The sequence below is a fragment of the Microtus pennsylvanicus genome, chromosome 18 (genome assembly GCF_037038515.1).
Source record: "Microtus pennsylvanicus isolate mMicPen1 chromosome 18, mMicPen1.hap1, whole genome shotgun sequence".
Lineage (NCBI taxonomy): Eukaryota > Metazoa > Chordata > Mammalia > Rodentia > Cricetidae > Microtus > Microtus pennsylvanicus.
In genome coordinates, this window is record NC_134596.1 from 10,039,801 (window position 1) to 10,054,282 (window position 14,482).

Consider the following 14,482-nt stretch of genomic DNA (forward strand, 5'->3'; position numbering starts at 1 on the left):
TTCATCATAATTGTCAAACATTTGCATATAGCATTTAGTGTTTCACTTGTTAATTTTAACAATCCATACGAAGATATCATTGGAATATCTTGATTCAGGATATGGCAAAAATATTTACATTATGCCTGAATTCTGTTTCTCAGGCTACACAAATTATTAGAGATCAATTTCAACAAGTTTATATCATCCATTAAAGGATGATTACTTGTTTGTCCTTATAAAGGAACTAGTTTGTTTGAAATATCTTGTCAACTTCAGCTTAATCCTGTCCCTGCAGGGTTAGTACTTTCCCCAGTGAAAGGAAAAAAAAAGCAGCTGTCTTTTGAATATTTGGGATATATGTTGTATCCAGAAGAAATTAATCATATGAAATCATAAATCAAGAGAGAAAGATGACAAACTTTGAATGACTTTCAGAAATTACTGTGAGGTATACCAAAACCATGGTGGCTTCATGGGATCCACCAGTTTATCTACTTATCTGTGACGTCTGTGATGCTTGGTCTATTTTTGGGATAGTTGGCAGTGAGAGAATGATTTATCCCTGTAGCTATGGCTGATACTTAGAAACTTGTTTCTCCTGCAGATTTGCATTTATCTGCCTAAATATATAGAGAGATGCCTAGTGCTAGGACAAGTTGTTATGCCAAGCTTTCCTGGTGTCCATGAGAAACCTCCTTCCTACTGTGAGAATACAGTGGAGAAACAGAGCAAGAGGTTGTCCAAATGTAGGGGTGGAATAGGAGGCAGAGTAGAGGCTGCAGTCATGTTGGAAAATAACAAAAGAAAATAATTAAATTAAAATAAAAATAAGTTAATTCCATACAGGGAGGAAACACTAACTAGAAAAAGGATTCTATAAAAAGATAATGAAAATGGTAAAATAATTTAAAAAAATCATCATTCAGACTTATAAATCAAGATTAAATTTGTTTTTTATGATCCAATAACTATAATAATTATTTTGTGATACATTGATGAAGAAAACATGTAAAATATACTAAAATTTCTTTTTATAAACCTTTGTGATTTTTCTGTGTGTCAGTCACTGTGGCCATGTTTCTTCTTCATTCTGTCACAAGTTCCTGCTCAGAAACTTTACCTGGCACTCTCAAAAGGACTCTGACAGCATTCTAAGCAGTGGTGATTCTCTTTCGAATGCTATAGTTTCATTCTAGCCAGGTTAAAGTTGCATTCGCTAAAGCATGTTACCGTTTCACTTTCCCAGACAAAAATCAGCCTCCACTGAGGGAGAAACACTAGAACTAAAATTGTTCTTTTCTATTGCTGGCCCACAGAAATCTCATATTTTAATTTGTTTGTAAAGTAGTAAAGCTTTAATTAGGCTATATATAATATATTCTTTTCAGTTGAAAAGTACTTTCTTCCAGATATCATCTGTAATCGCCCAGCGGGTCAGTTATTCTAGGGTTGTAACCCAGTTATTCCAGGGTCCTGAAGAGGCGCTATCTGAAAAGACATGGGTGGGAAAGAGGAAGGAGGCCAAGCAAAATCTGTTTTCAAAGCCTCCGTTTATTAGCGTAATAGTTGTGGCTTATATAGCCCCTGGATGAGGAATTTGGGTTGGGATGGGGGGCAGGGGCATGGCAAGGGCAGGAAGGGATCTTGCAGCAAAGGTCACAAGTCGACACTTGGTCAGGAGTTGGTCAGGAGGTCACGAGTCAACACACCTAGTGTTCTCTATGCAAGCTGAATCATTTCTTTTGTGATTCCAACCACAAACAGTTCTCTAGATAGTTGGAATGTGGGGCAGGTTCTGCTAACAGATAGCTTTCAAGATAGTTGGGTGTGGGGTGGGCTCTGCCAACAAACAGTTCTCAATACAATTGGGGTGTAGGGCTCTCTGCAAACATCCCCAGGACAATGGTCCCCACTATACTTTTGGGGAAAATGGCTCCTGACAATTACCTATACTAATTTGTAAAAATATTCATCTTCTTCAATATGGATGGAATTCAAAAACTTCATATTCTTCTCCCCGTGCATTATAATTTACAAAAATTGTCTCTTTTTTCCAGATATCTGCTCTCAACTACCATGGATTCCCAGTTAGGTGTTCAGCATCCTGGTTGCAGGCATATGACTTTTCAAGCATATGCTCACTGTCTACCGGAAAAGCAAAGGAAATGTGCTACATCATATAAGCTTCTTCAGTCGGGGGTTTAGAATAAAGTTGTACACAATCAATCCTCGGGTTTCAGAAGAGATCTTGATGCTTTTGTTTGGGATTCTTATTTTAAAAGGAATCAAACTTATTATACACAACATAGAAAAAGATAAAAGAAAAAAAGCAAAAATTGATTACTAACAAAAAAGACAATGATTAAAGTATGAACAAAATAAAACAAAATAACTATGTAGTGAAGGCCTTAATAGGAAGCAACAGAATATGTAATATTGCTGCTAAAATAGCATATGGTTACATTATTTAAACCCTCTAGTGCATATTGTCTTAAAAAACTTGACTTCTCAAATTTCCATGGGATCCGTCTCATAGAGATATCAGGAACAGTCTGCCTTGCTTGGAACAATGTACACTCAGGTTTAGCTTTTAGCCATGAGAAGCTGATAAGAGGGAAGTATTGTAGGTATAGGAACATTTGAATTTATAGGCATTATTGGCTTGCCTATATCAAGATATTTGTGAAATCTCAATGGAAATTTGGCTCAGATGGTTCTGAAATCAAGTTACACATTCTTTCTTAACCCTTTTTAAATAGAGTCTAATAATAAATGATGGATAAGTTTTTTCTCCATCTAGGCAAACAAGACAGGGAATTCATGACACATCGTGTATACCTATGATAACTAGTTATATAAAGTCGAAGAATAAAATCTAAGACACAAAAAGCTCTTTGTCCTGTTTCATTATAATTAAATTAAAAAGAGTTCAGTCCGAGTTTAGCTTCTTCAAGGTTACACAACCGTATTTTTTGACCTATGGTGGGTGACTGTTTTGCTAAGATAAAATTGAATTTTGATCTAAGGTGTTTTTATTTGATATTTGGAGATGTGGGTAGAAGATTATTTTGTTAAATCTTTTTATCATGGCAAGGAATTCTCTGGTATTCCTCTTCCCCACATTTTAGATTGGGATACATAAGAACATTGAATAATAAATTTGAGGCAGATCACATATTCCTTGGACCTCACAACTCATCTGTTTCTCTTGTTGATTTCCATTTTAATTTCCACCATTTCTCTTAAGTATGGACAAACATGTCAGCCAGCACCCTGAGACTTATATATTATTAAAATACTGGGTAGATGCAGATGTTTTTAAAAATAGATTATTTGTAACTTATTGGTTCAGTTGTTTATTAAAGCTGCAGATTTGAGATATGTTTTGTTTTTCCTTTGGCTGAGATTTGCCAGTCTAGCCTAGCTGACATTGTATACTTGGAGAACTTCCTGTCCCCATACTGTTCTTATGTCTTGGAATCGGATAATACCAGCATGCACGCCTTTGAATATGAGTGTTCTAAAAATATATTCTAGGTTTACATGTGTTAAATAGCATTTTAAAGACTGGACTTTTCCATGCTGTCCAGGGTATATTCTTAAAAGCAAAACATAAAGAAGCATAATCGAGTGTAACCTAAATACAACATTGCTATCTGTTCTAAAGTTCACTGTATTACCATTCCTTCCTACTTATTATACAGTCCTCTATGTTCCTCCAGTTTTCAATTCTATTGCTGACCATGGATATACAAACGTCAGAAATGAGCAAAAGGCAGGACTATTCCTTTATCATCCCTACACCTTCAATGGACTAAGAGTGACATAAAGTAAACTCCTCTATAAGCAAACTCAGAATCAGATAGATTTAATACTGGAGCTAAGGAATGCACACATTGAATTTTATTACCTGTGTTAATCTGTGTGTCATTATAAAGTACCAAGTAAACCACACATAAAGCCAAAACCAATATTTTCATACACCTTAGCATTATTAAACTCTGATTTCACTTACATAATTAAATGTAGTAAACAGAAAAATTAATACTGTAATCTTTCCTGTTACCAGGTTTTCTTTATCTTAATATTTTTAGTGAGGGAAATTTTACTCTTTGAAATTGTGTTGATGTGTTTACTTCATATCACAAAATGGGAGAGGCCACATAACTAAGACAAAAGATTTTAGTGGATATTTTAGGAAAAAGCATTGCATATAAAAGTTGGGGAATATAAAATGCACATTTTAGATGTTGCTATATTCTGAGTTCAAACTACGCATAGCAGTTTTATGGATCTAGTTAAAACACTGGTCCTTCAATTAAACTTAGCATAGCATCTAACTGCAAAGCTATTTGAAATTGATTCGTTCACAGCTTCTTAGTCAGAGGCACCTACCCTCCTTATATTCATTACCAAATAATGTAGAGTCATATTTATGATCTCTTGAGAGTACATAGCAAATTTTCCGTGTTGATATACTTCCAAATGCACATGATATATTCTAAATTTTATCCTATATATTAAGACAGCTCCAGATTAAGTCTAAACCTGTGGCATAAAATTTAGCATACACTGCTTTATAAATGAATTATTTAAGGAATAATTACAGATACTTTAAACTAAACATACACACAAAATAATATTACCTAAGTATTTTTATAATCATATTTTCATCGAAAAACTTATTAAATAGAGGCAAGAATGGAAATGTGTGTCTCAGTAGGCTTATAAATAAAATGCAATAGAAAGGGCGTGTGTGTGCATGAAATAGTCAAAACCATGGTGAACAATATTCCTACAAAAAGTGTGAATATATATTTAATAGACTGGTTTAATAAATAAGTTTCATGGCTCATACCTAGGTATGAAATTTAGTTGAGAGAACCAGACTAAAGTCATCTGGGCAAGAAAAAAAGGAGTCTCAGTATTGTGAGATGTTACAGAACAAAAGACATGAACTTGTTATAATGAGAAAGTTAATAATTCACATGACATAGCCTAGAGATGGAAAGAAGGGTTTACAATCTAGGGTGGAAGCAGTAACAAGCCTAATCCACTGAAAGAGCATTTATAATGAACAACAGTCTTTCTATGGTTATTTGGGAACCATCTGGTGGGATAAAATATTCTACCTACAAATGGCACTCCTACTAAGGGCCAGATATTCAACATAAGATATTTAAAAAAAAGTATTAAGAAAGTGACAAAACAAAAAAAAAATTCTTGATGACATTTCCTTGGTTAAACTCAATCCTTAGGGCAAACAGAGAAATGGCTCTTATAAGCTCCAGCTTCTAGGCTGAGTGCTTCTAATTAACACATGCATGGCTCTTTTATTAGGTCCTTGATAGAAATCTTAAATGGGGTTAATGAATAATGGGAAACAGTCTACTAGTAGTCAGCACTAACCCAACAACTTCCCTGAACTACAGAGGTAATAAGGACTTCCTGATACCTTAGGCATGAAGTTAGACTCTCTTGGAACCATAACAGGAGAACCCAGCAAGTAATGCCTTGTGTAACACATATGTTAATCTGTGTAGTGTTAAACTGCAACTAACAGGGAAGTTTAAGATTTGTCTCTCATTATCAAAGAACCATATATAAGTTCAATAAAGAAAGATCTAGACAGCAAAAAAGAGAAACTAGATTGGATACAGAATGATTAAAAATATACAGATGCCAGTGTCTTTACCATTCTTTTATAATCCACACAAACATCAAACAAGAATCTTATTGAAGAATACCAGGTATAGAAAGCATGAGAATTTGTCTAAATTTTGTTATATGGTTGTTCCTCTTAAAATATGGTTATTTTAACAGTTTCTTTTACTATTATTATCTTAGATTCAGTTACTTAACCCATTTATATAGTTATTATTTCATTCCAATATCCTACATTTTTAAGGTCAAAACTTCAGCAAGCAGGAATATAAAATATCCACTCAATATTTTACTTTCACCAGTTCCATCAAAAGTCATAATTTAGTTTATCAATATTTATTAATATTTATCCTAATATCCAATATAAGAAGCTAATCTATTCAATGTGGCCAGGGAGGTAATGAGCCAAGAAGCAGAATCTTCATCTGCAAATTCTATGAAGGAATATAGTTTCTCACTCTGTTATAAATTTTTATTGTTATACCCAAAGGCAACATTAGATCTACCTCTCAGAAAAAATCCCCATATTACAGCAATATTGTAAAATTATCAATCTGTTCAACTAGCAAAAACTTACAATGTTTCCTCCATTGCTACCTTCTCAAACCACACAAATCACCATTTTTCCTAATGCCAGAAAATATGGCAAGTAAAGGTCAGACACAATTTCATGTCATATAAAATAGGATATCTGTGTGACTAAAGTGTCTTCTAATAAAATGAAAAGTATTAGAAATAAAAACTTAGAAATCTTGCATGCCACAAAGAGTTAAATAAAAACACAAGAGGTTAGCACAATGACATCACAAACTGTAATTTCACCACAGATGGAGAATTTCCTCAATTTCCTTCCCTTAGGAGAACAGACAAGGCAAAATACTAGATTCAGAATAGAAATAATCTGAATCTATGATACAATAATACCGATAGTCTTTCAAGTACACAAGGATAATGCTAAAAATGGATACACATAATTGCCACAATGTGCATAGAGTGTATGTAAGTTATGTATACATTTCTATTTGCAAAATAAAATAATTCTAATAAGCAGTTGTATTTATTCAGACATTTTGTAGTTCATATATTTTATTGAAGGAGCAAACTGAAAAAGTATGAAATTATATACAGTACTCACAAATGAAATTCTAAAGTATGACATGAGAAGTGTACACAAGCATACACATATATGTAAGCAACATCAGATATACACATTCATAAACCTACATAAATAATTGAAAGCACTGAAATGCATCATAGTAATTTTGGATAGTATTATGAAATCTGAACCATTCATATTAATTAGGGATATCAGAGTTTTCTTGCTCAAGGGCCAGTAAGGTGTTAAATAGTTTGCTTCTTGGCCAACCACATGCATATCATTCCAAAACTGCACTTCATAGACCATTTAAAAATATGTTAGCAACTTATTTTCCTCGTTAGTATAGTGGTTAGTATCCCCACCTGTCATGGGGGAGACGGGGGTTCAATTCCCCAACGGGGAGCCAAAAAAAAAAAAAGAAAGAAAAGAAAAAAAAATATGTTTGCAACTCACAATGTGATGGAAATAACCTTATTTTGAAGTTCCTACATACTTATGCCGTTATAGAACAGAAATCTATCTCATGCTATTTAGAACCTTCAATGACTTGACTACAATGGATGTGGATTAAAGCTATACTGTATATTAATGAAATAAAATTAGCAAAGACAAAATTCCTCAATCACTTGAGTAACATGCACGATAAAAATTTATCAAGGAATCTTCAGATATATGTTTTCTATAGTGGCCAAAAATATCAGGATAGAAAACAAGTAGTTAAAATGATTATGATTAAGGTGACTCGTTGGAAGGAATACCCCTCACTGCTTAGTGGCCAGGAACCTGAGACCAAAGTGATGACACTTATAGAAAAGTAATTTAACTCATTCTGAGAGAGTCATGGAGAAATGAACTGCATTCTGATGACATATTGATATACCCATATATTTGAGCATCACTTGACTCTCCTAAGAGATGCTAATAAGTCACTAGTTGAGAATAAACACAATGATGTGCACAAAATTCTATAGAGACTTACTTGTTTCAGTACTATGTTCTGATGTTTCTTGTCTTCAACAAAACCCAGCAGAGAGCAAGATGCAGTTGTATTGAAATGATGGCAGAAAGATTCCAACAGATTCAGAGTTGCCTGTTGGTTCCAAAGTACCAAAGTCTTCAAGTCTCAGCTTTATTATCAGACATAAGTTTAGGATCTGAGAAGACACAAGATAAGATCTGCACTGGTTCAAAGCATAGAAAAATGGCATGCCCCAAATCAATGAAATCTGGTCATTTAATTATTTTCAAGGGTAATATAAAATAGAACTCTGACATAAAAAAATAATTGATTTCCAAGAAAGATCATATCCTGCATGATATTATGGATTGGCTATAAATATGGATTTATAAATACAACAAAGATTCATGGGTAGAAGTAAGGATACTATGATCTTACTTTACTGGTTGAAATATTCAGTTACTTTAAGGTTTCATGAATAAAACTGCAATGTCTTAGCCATTCCCACAATGCAACTCCCAGGAGAGAAGAAATATCAGAATTCCCCTAATCTCTATCAGTAACTGAAACCCGAGATGAATTACCTTCCTGGCATATACAGAGCATTCAAGGCTGAGACAGGGATTTCACATGTTTAAAGAGAAGCAGAAGTTTGGGAGGCAATAAGTACTTTGCTACACAGGTGACAGGAGAAGTTCCTGAGAGCTATAATCCTGGGAATATAACAATACCAGAATTTATTAATTTTCATAGTACTGTCTCATGTATATGTGAAGAACAGTCTTCATCTGTAAGCTGTGTACATTGCCCCAACTTCTAGTATGCTGTGAATCTATGTCAAGATATTGAGCAGTCAGTTTGTAACCCAATGCTTACAAAACCCAATTAAATGCTTGCCTTCTTGAATGAGCAACAAGATGCAGGCATTTCAAATTGGTGTTTTTTTTTCTGCCATTGCTGCATCATGCAAACTGCTCTTAAAGGAGCTGATGCAAGCCACCAACAAAAGACTGGCTAAAATGAAGGCATAATTGCCTCTGGTTTTTGTGTCTAGGATGCCTTTCCAAGCTCTCTCAGGTTTATATTTCTGATTGTGATTCTGGCCTTCTCATTGAAGCTTCTTGCTGGCATTTTCTAATGGGCCAAGTCAAAATCAATAAATGGAATTAATAAATATATGAATTATAGAATTTTTAATACATTTAAATATGTATGTATTTTTACATAAAAATTATGAAATAATAAGGATATATTTTAAATAAAAATGTTATTTAAAACCCAGTTCCAAACATATACAAATTGTATATAGTATCTAACAATGTCATTATAATTTTGCAAAAATGTGATGTTTTCATTTAGAAAAAAACACAATATATGTATTATTTCCATATTTCAAATTTGTATGCATGATTTTATTAGTGTTTCACATATGTGTTCATGTTTTGACATTGATTTCAAAGTAATGGTCTCTAATACTTTTGACATGTTTTAAGGTATTACTGTATGAACATTTAAATTTTGATAAAATACACCACATTACCTTAACTAGATTTTCTCTGCAATCACCAATATAAGTATTCCATTCTTAGGTCATATATATGTTCTCTCTTTTCAGTGATATCTGACTTCAGGGAAATATGTGTGTGTGTGTGTGTGTGTGTCTGTGTGTGTCTGTGTGTGTCTGTGTGTGTGTGTGTGTGTGTGTTTGAATATGGAGCATTCTTCTAGCACATGGGCATCATTTCAAAGCTATCATACATGAGAAAATCTATCTTTCCCCTTTCATCATTTCTGTAAATAATATAAGCCATTCTGATAATGTTTTACATTCAAAATGTTCCTTGGAATACAGTAAAACATTCTCTGGATTTTGTAATGAAACAATTACATATACAAACTTAGACAATGGAAATTCAATAATACAAGTGTACACATACATAAATACCAATCAATCTCTATTTTTATGTGCTAGTATAATGGCATGCCATGACCTTGAAATGTGCCACATGTGGTATGAAAACAGGCAAGTAAATCTTAGATATTCCTTCATTCACTGTATATGCTCCATGTCCTGAGAAAACATGGTAATGTTAGTATACCAGTTTTTTCACACATATATATTATAAATAGATCCAGTTGTTAATATTTCAAATTACCAGTTCATAGACACATCCCTCTATGAGTCTGTTAGTTTTTGAACATAAAAGCAAAAAATAACATAAGGGTTATTATTTAGAGTAGACACCGATGTTTTTATATGTAACTATCTACTTTCCATTTTCTGTCCTCTGATTTTATTTCTTTTGCATTCATACATATTCTACAATTGTTGTCTACTTTCTGAACTAAAACTGTAAGATCACTACAGTGTCTGCTGTTTTTATATACTCCACACATACATCAAATAAGAGCAACATTCAGAAGTCTCCCATAAAATACTACAAAGAATTAAATGAAATTAAGCTTTACTGTTTATCTTTAAAAAATATTTAAAAAATTGTTTACACTATTACGATCTGGGAGTCAGTATTTTAAACCATGAATATAGCTATAATTTCTACTTATAATCATCCTAAAATGTTAATGTCAAATTTGCAAATAATAGGATTACAACATATGAAGATAAAATGTTTGATTTTTTCCAGCTATTTCAAATGTCATACTTTGTTACAATTTAGATTGACAGGGGATGTGACTAGCTTCATATGCATAGACAAGTCTAAATTTTTACTCTTATATTTTTTAGAAATACAGTTATGTAAATGACAAAAAAGAAAAATTTGCAAAATACAATAGAGCCTACTCCATATTGTTAGGAAGATAGTGGTAACGGAATCTTAAACTTCATCTGCAACATTTCTAAAGGAATATAATTTATAATTCTGTCATAAATATTTATCCATAGACCCACAGGAAACATCTTACATTAAAAAACAGATAAAATGAATGTATTATAAAGCAAAACTTAAATGCCTATTAAAATTAAAAGAAAGCAAAACAAAATGAAAATTGCTAAGCACAATGACATCCCATATTGAATGTAAAAAGAGATGGAAAACTCTCTAAAATTATCACAGTTAGCAGAAAAGTCACTAAAAAATTTTGGGGGGCTAAGAAGACAGAATCATTTTCTACTGTACAGTAATATTGATAGGCCTTTGTATTAGAAAGGTCAATGCTAAATTAGTTATATAAAATCACAACAGTGTGTATTCAGTATGGAATACTAATGTATACAATCATATCTACACAATAAAATATAATAATTTTTGTGGGAGGCTTACTGCTTGCTGATTCAGTTTTGCACATCCTGTTGTGCTTGGCTTCTCATGTTGTTCTTATCTGTCAAATACTAATTTTGCAAGGAGTTATTACTCCATTGTTCCCATTTTGTGAACATTCTGACTTTTCTTCATGTTGCACTTAGGGACTTTATGCCTGACCATAGTTAGGTTGTCTAATAAGTTGCATAGTCACCCATATACACAAGGAGAATTTTCTCCTTTCCCTTACCCTATATTTACCTGGATTATTCCCTTGAATAGACAAGACTTGATGAGAATCCTGTCTTGTCTCCATCTCTGGTGTCTCTTGTCCCATCTCATTCTTATTCCCAACGTGTGACGGGAACAAGAGGATTCAGCGAAGAAGTTGTTCAGAGAGGCACATTTAATGTGAAGTATAATTAAGAGGAAGAGAAACACAGGAACCTGCTGTGTCTTCTAAACCTCGTAAACCAGAACAGCGATCACAGAACAAACAATCACTTAGCATGAAATGAGATATGCATTTAAGGCATGAGTGATAAATATTAAAAATAAAAGTTATTGTTTTTTGAATATATTAACGATGTTTTATAGATAAGAAAAATGATAGAGAGGCTCTTAAAGATTACTATTAAGTCTTTGGACCAAGAAATGTCTCTATAACTGCCTTTTTTTTAGATGTATTATGATTTTAGAGTTCAAATGTTATTGGGATAGAAGAGAAAGTATTATTAAAAGATAATTTAGACAAAATGGATAAAAAGGAGCCTAAATGTTTGCAATGGCAAATATGGATTTTTTATTTGATAAAACTCAAATTAATGCAGTCAGCAACAATCCTGTGCTAAGGGAAATTATTTTTCCTATGTTAACAGGCAAGTGGACATAGTGATAACCCTAATCAGCAGGCTCATACCCCAACTGAAATATATGAATAACTGAGAGAAATAGGCATGGAAGCATGGGAACATCTTTGACCAATGGCAGAGAACTATGGTTCTTGGATTAAAGTTATCCAGAAATCTAGTAAGCATTATATTGAATGCCTAGATCGACTAAAACAAACAATAGCAAGAACTGTAATTAGAGAAGAAGTAAGGAAATAACTTCTTAAAATGCCTAGTATATAAAAGTGCCAAGGTGTGTTATAATGAGCTATGCTATCAGTTTAGGAAACAGGAAATATTAATAGATATTGGAAAGGAAGAAAAGATATTCCATCTGAAAGTAAAAACTGCAATTGGCTGCTGAAACTAGGGCCACCATTTATTATAATTTGCAAATTAAAATAAAAATTAAAAAAAAAATTAGTGCTTTGGATATAGACAATTCAGTTTCTTATCACAGAAGCTCAGGTAAAAGTAAAATTAGTTAAAAAGCATATTCAGAATGCCGTTTTGAATAGGTTATGACCTATAATCACATGCAAAATGTCTGGAGATCTGACATTTAAAAATTTGGAAATGCCATAGGGGAACATTGGTAGCTTTTTCCTTTGTTCAGGAGGAATGTGGACATTTACATACTAATGCTAATCATCTACATGTTCAATATAAAATTCCATTTTGATAAACTAAAGTCCATTACTTTTTAAAACAGCAAATTGAAACTCATAAAGGAAGATTTTGGTACGGAATTAATGTGAGATATTTGGAAGAATTAGGGTAACTTTACATTAACACATATTAAATTTCATAAATCTGGTCCCAAAGGATATTAATTAGAGTAGAGAAATATTTTGCTCATACTACAATGTTGAACTAGCAGAAAAATTGCCATAGATACTGAATGGCAGTCTGCATTGCTAATGGAGAAAGAGAGATGGTTTGGTATTGTCTCTCTGCAGGATGAGTGATAATTATGGCTCCTGAAGAAGACATTCCAATATTGGCCATGGTAAAATTATTTTTATGGGAATAATCCCGACAACATTAGTCTTCACCACAATCACCAACTTGTTGTCAGCTGAAATATCTTGTGCGCTATGGTGAGATTATTGTCCAGCAGTTCAAAAGACCTGTTACAGCTGAATATTTTTTCTGGCTGTATGTGCTCTGTTAATTGTCTCTTCTGTTCAGGTATCAACTGTAAGTTATTGTGCTTATGTCCCTTGTACACCTATGTTTAAAACTGTCTTTTAGGGAGATACTGATCTTTTAGTGTATATCACTGTAAGTATCCTCTCTCCTCCTTGGAAAGACTTGATGATCTGAATAATTTTTATTGGACTTCTTATAAGTTATATGGATGATAGAAAACCATTAAGTTTGGAAATTGTCCCTGTTTATCAGTGAGATTACATCATTGGTTAAAACCTGGTATTAAAATAGGTAGATCTCTTACTCATCTTCAAAGATTTTCAGCATGGTCCATTAATCAGACCAGGGACAATACTATTGAATATTATGAATTATCATATCCTGTATGTTCTGATTTTATATATTATGGTTAAAATATCAGCCATTGGGGTGAGTTTCTGACCCCACGGCGCCAGCCCGGGACAGGGAACTCAGAAGTTCCTCAAACCCATATCCTTCTTGGGCTCTCTGCAGGGCCTCTACTCCCTGCATACTGCCTCATTCTTCCTATCCCATCCGGCTTGCATCCAGAACCCTCCCCACTTCGGCCTCCCTGCCCTCTTTGGGCATATAACATCACCCAGCTCAGCCTGTCTGGGTGCTGGGTCCGAATCCTCAGGGTAACCAAGTGGGTGGGAGTTCCTTTGTTTCAATATCCTGACTGCACCAAGCAAGGTAGGCGCTTTGTTTACGAGCTACCCAACCAGCATGGAGACCTGATCTCGGCGCCAGGAGAGCCAGCATTGGGGAGAGCCATCATTGGGCACGGAGATCTGATCTTGGCACCAGGAGAGCCATCACTGGGGAGAGTCATCACTGGGGAGAGCCATCACTGGGAAGGTACATCAGTAGGCAAAGAGACCTGATCCTGTAAAAGAAGATCCATAGGGGAGCATTTGGAGGAAGAGATGGGGAGGCACCAATGCAAGAATTCTCCCATCAATCTGAAAAGCAACATAAAGCCACCAGAAACCAGCGACCTCACAACGGGAGGACATGAACACCTTAATCAAGAAGAAGTAGAAAAGGTTGACTTCATGAAAGTGATTGATGCCCTTAAACAGCATGTAAAGAATGCCCTTATAGAATTGGATGAGAAATATAACAGAAAGTTTGAAGAATTGAATAAATCAGTGAATGATACCCTAGAAAACCAAGGAAAAACAATCAAACAGATAATGGAAACAGTTCAAGACTTGAAAACTGAAATGGAGGCAAAGAAGAAAACACAAACAGAGGGCCGGCTGGACATGGAAAATTTAAGTAAACAAACAGAGACTACAGAAACAAGCATAACCAACAGAATACAAGAGTTAGAAGAAAGAATCTCAGATTCTGAAGATACCATAGAGAAAATAAACACACTGATCAAAGAAAACAGCAAGTCCAACAAACTCTCATCACAAAACATTCAGGAAATTTGGGACACAATAAA

The 14,482-nt window shown here is 33.9% G+C and overlaps 1 long non-coding RNA gene across 2 annotated transcripts in view; it reads right to left on the reverse strand.

Moving 5' to 3' along the window:
* The window catches only part of LOC142837383 (uncharacterized), a 149,294-nt gene that overhangs the window by 26,997 nt on the left and 107,815 nt on the right, over window positions 1-14,482 (reverse strand). For both annotated transcript variants that reach the window (XR_012908265.1, XR_012908266.1), the window contains exon 4: window positions 7,725-7,899. This is a non-coding gene — a long non-coding RNA (uncharacterized LOC142837383). The remainder of the gene's footprint in view (window positions 1-7,724; window positions 7,900-14,482) is intronic.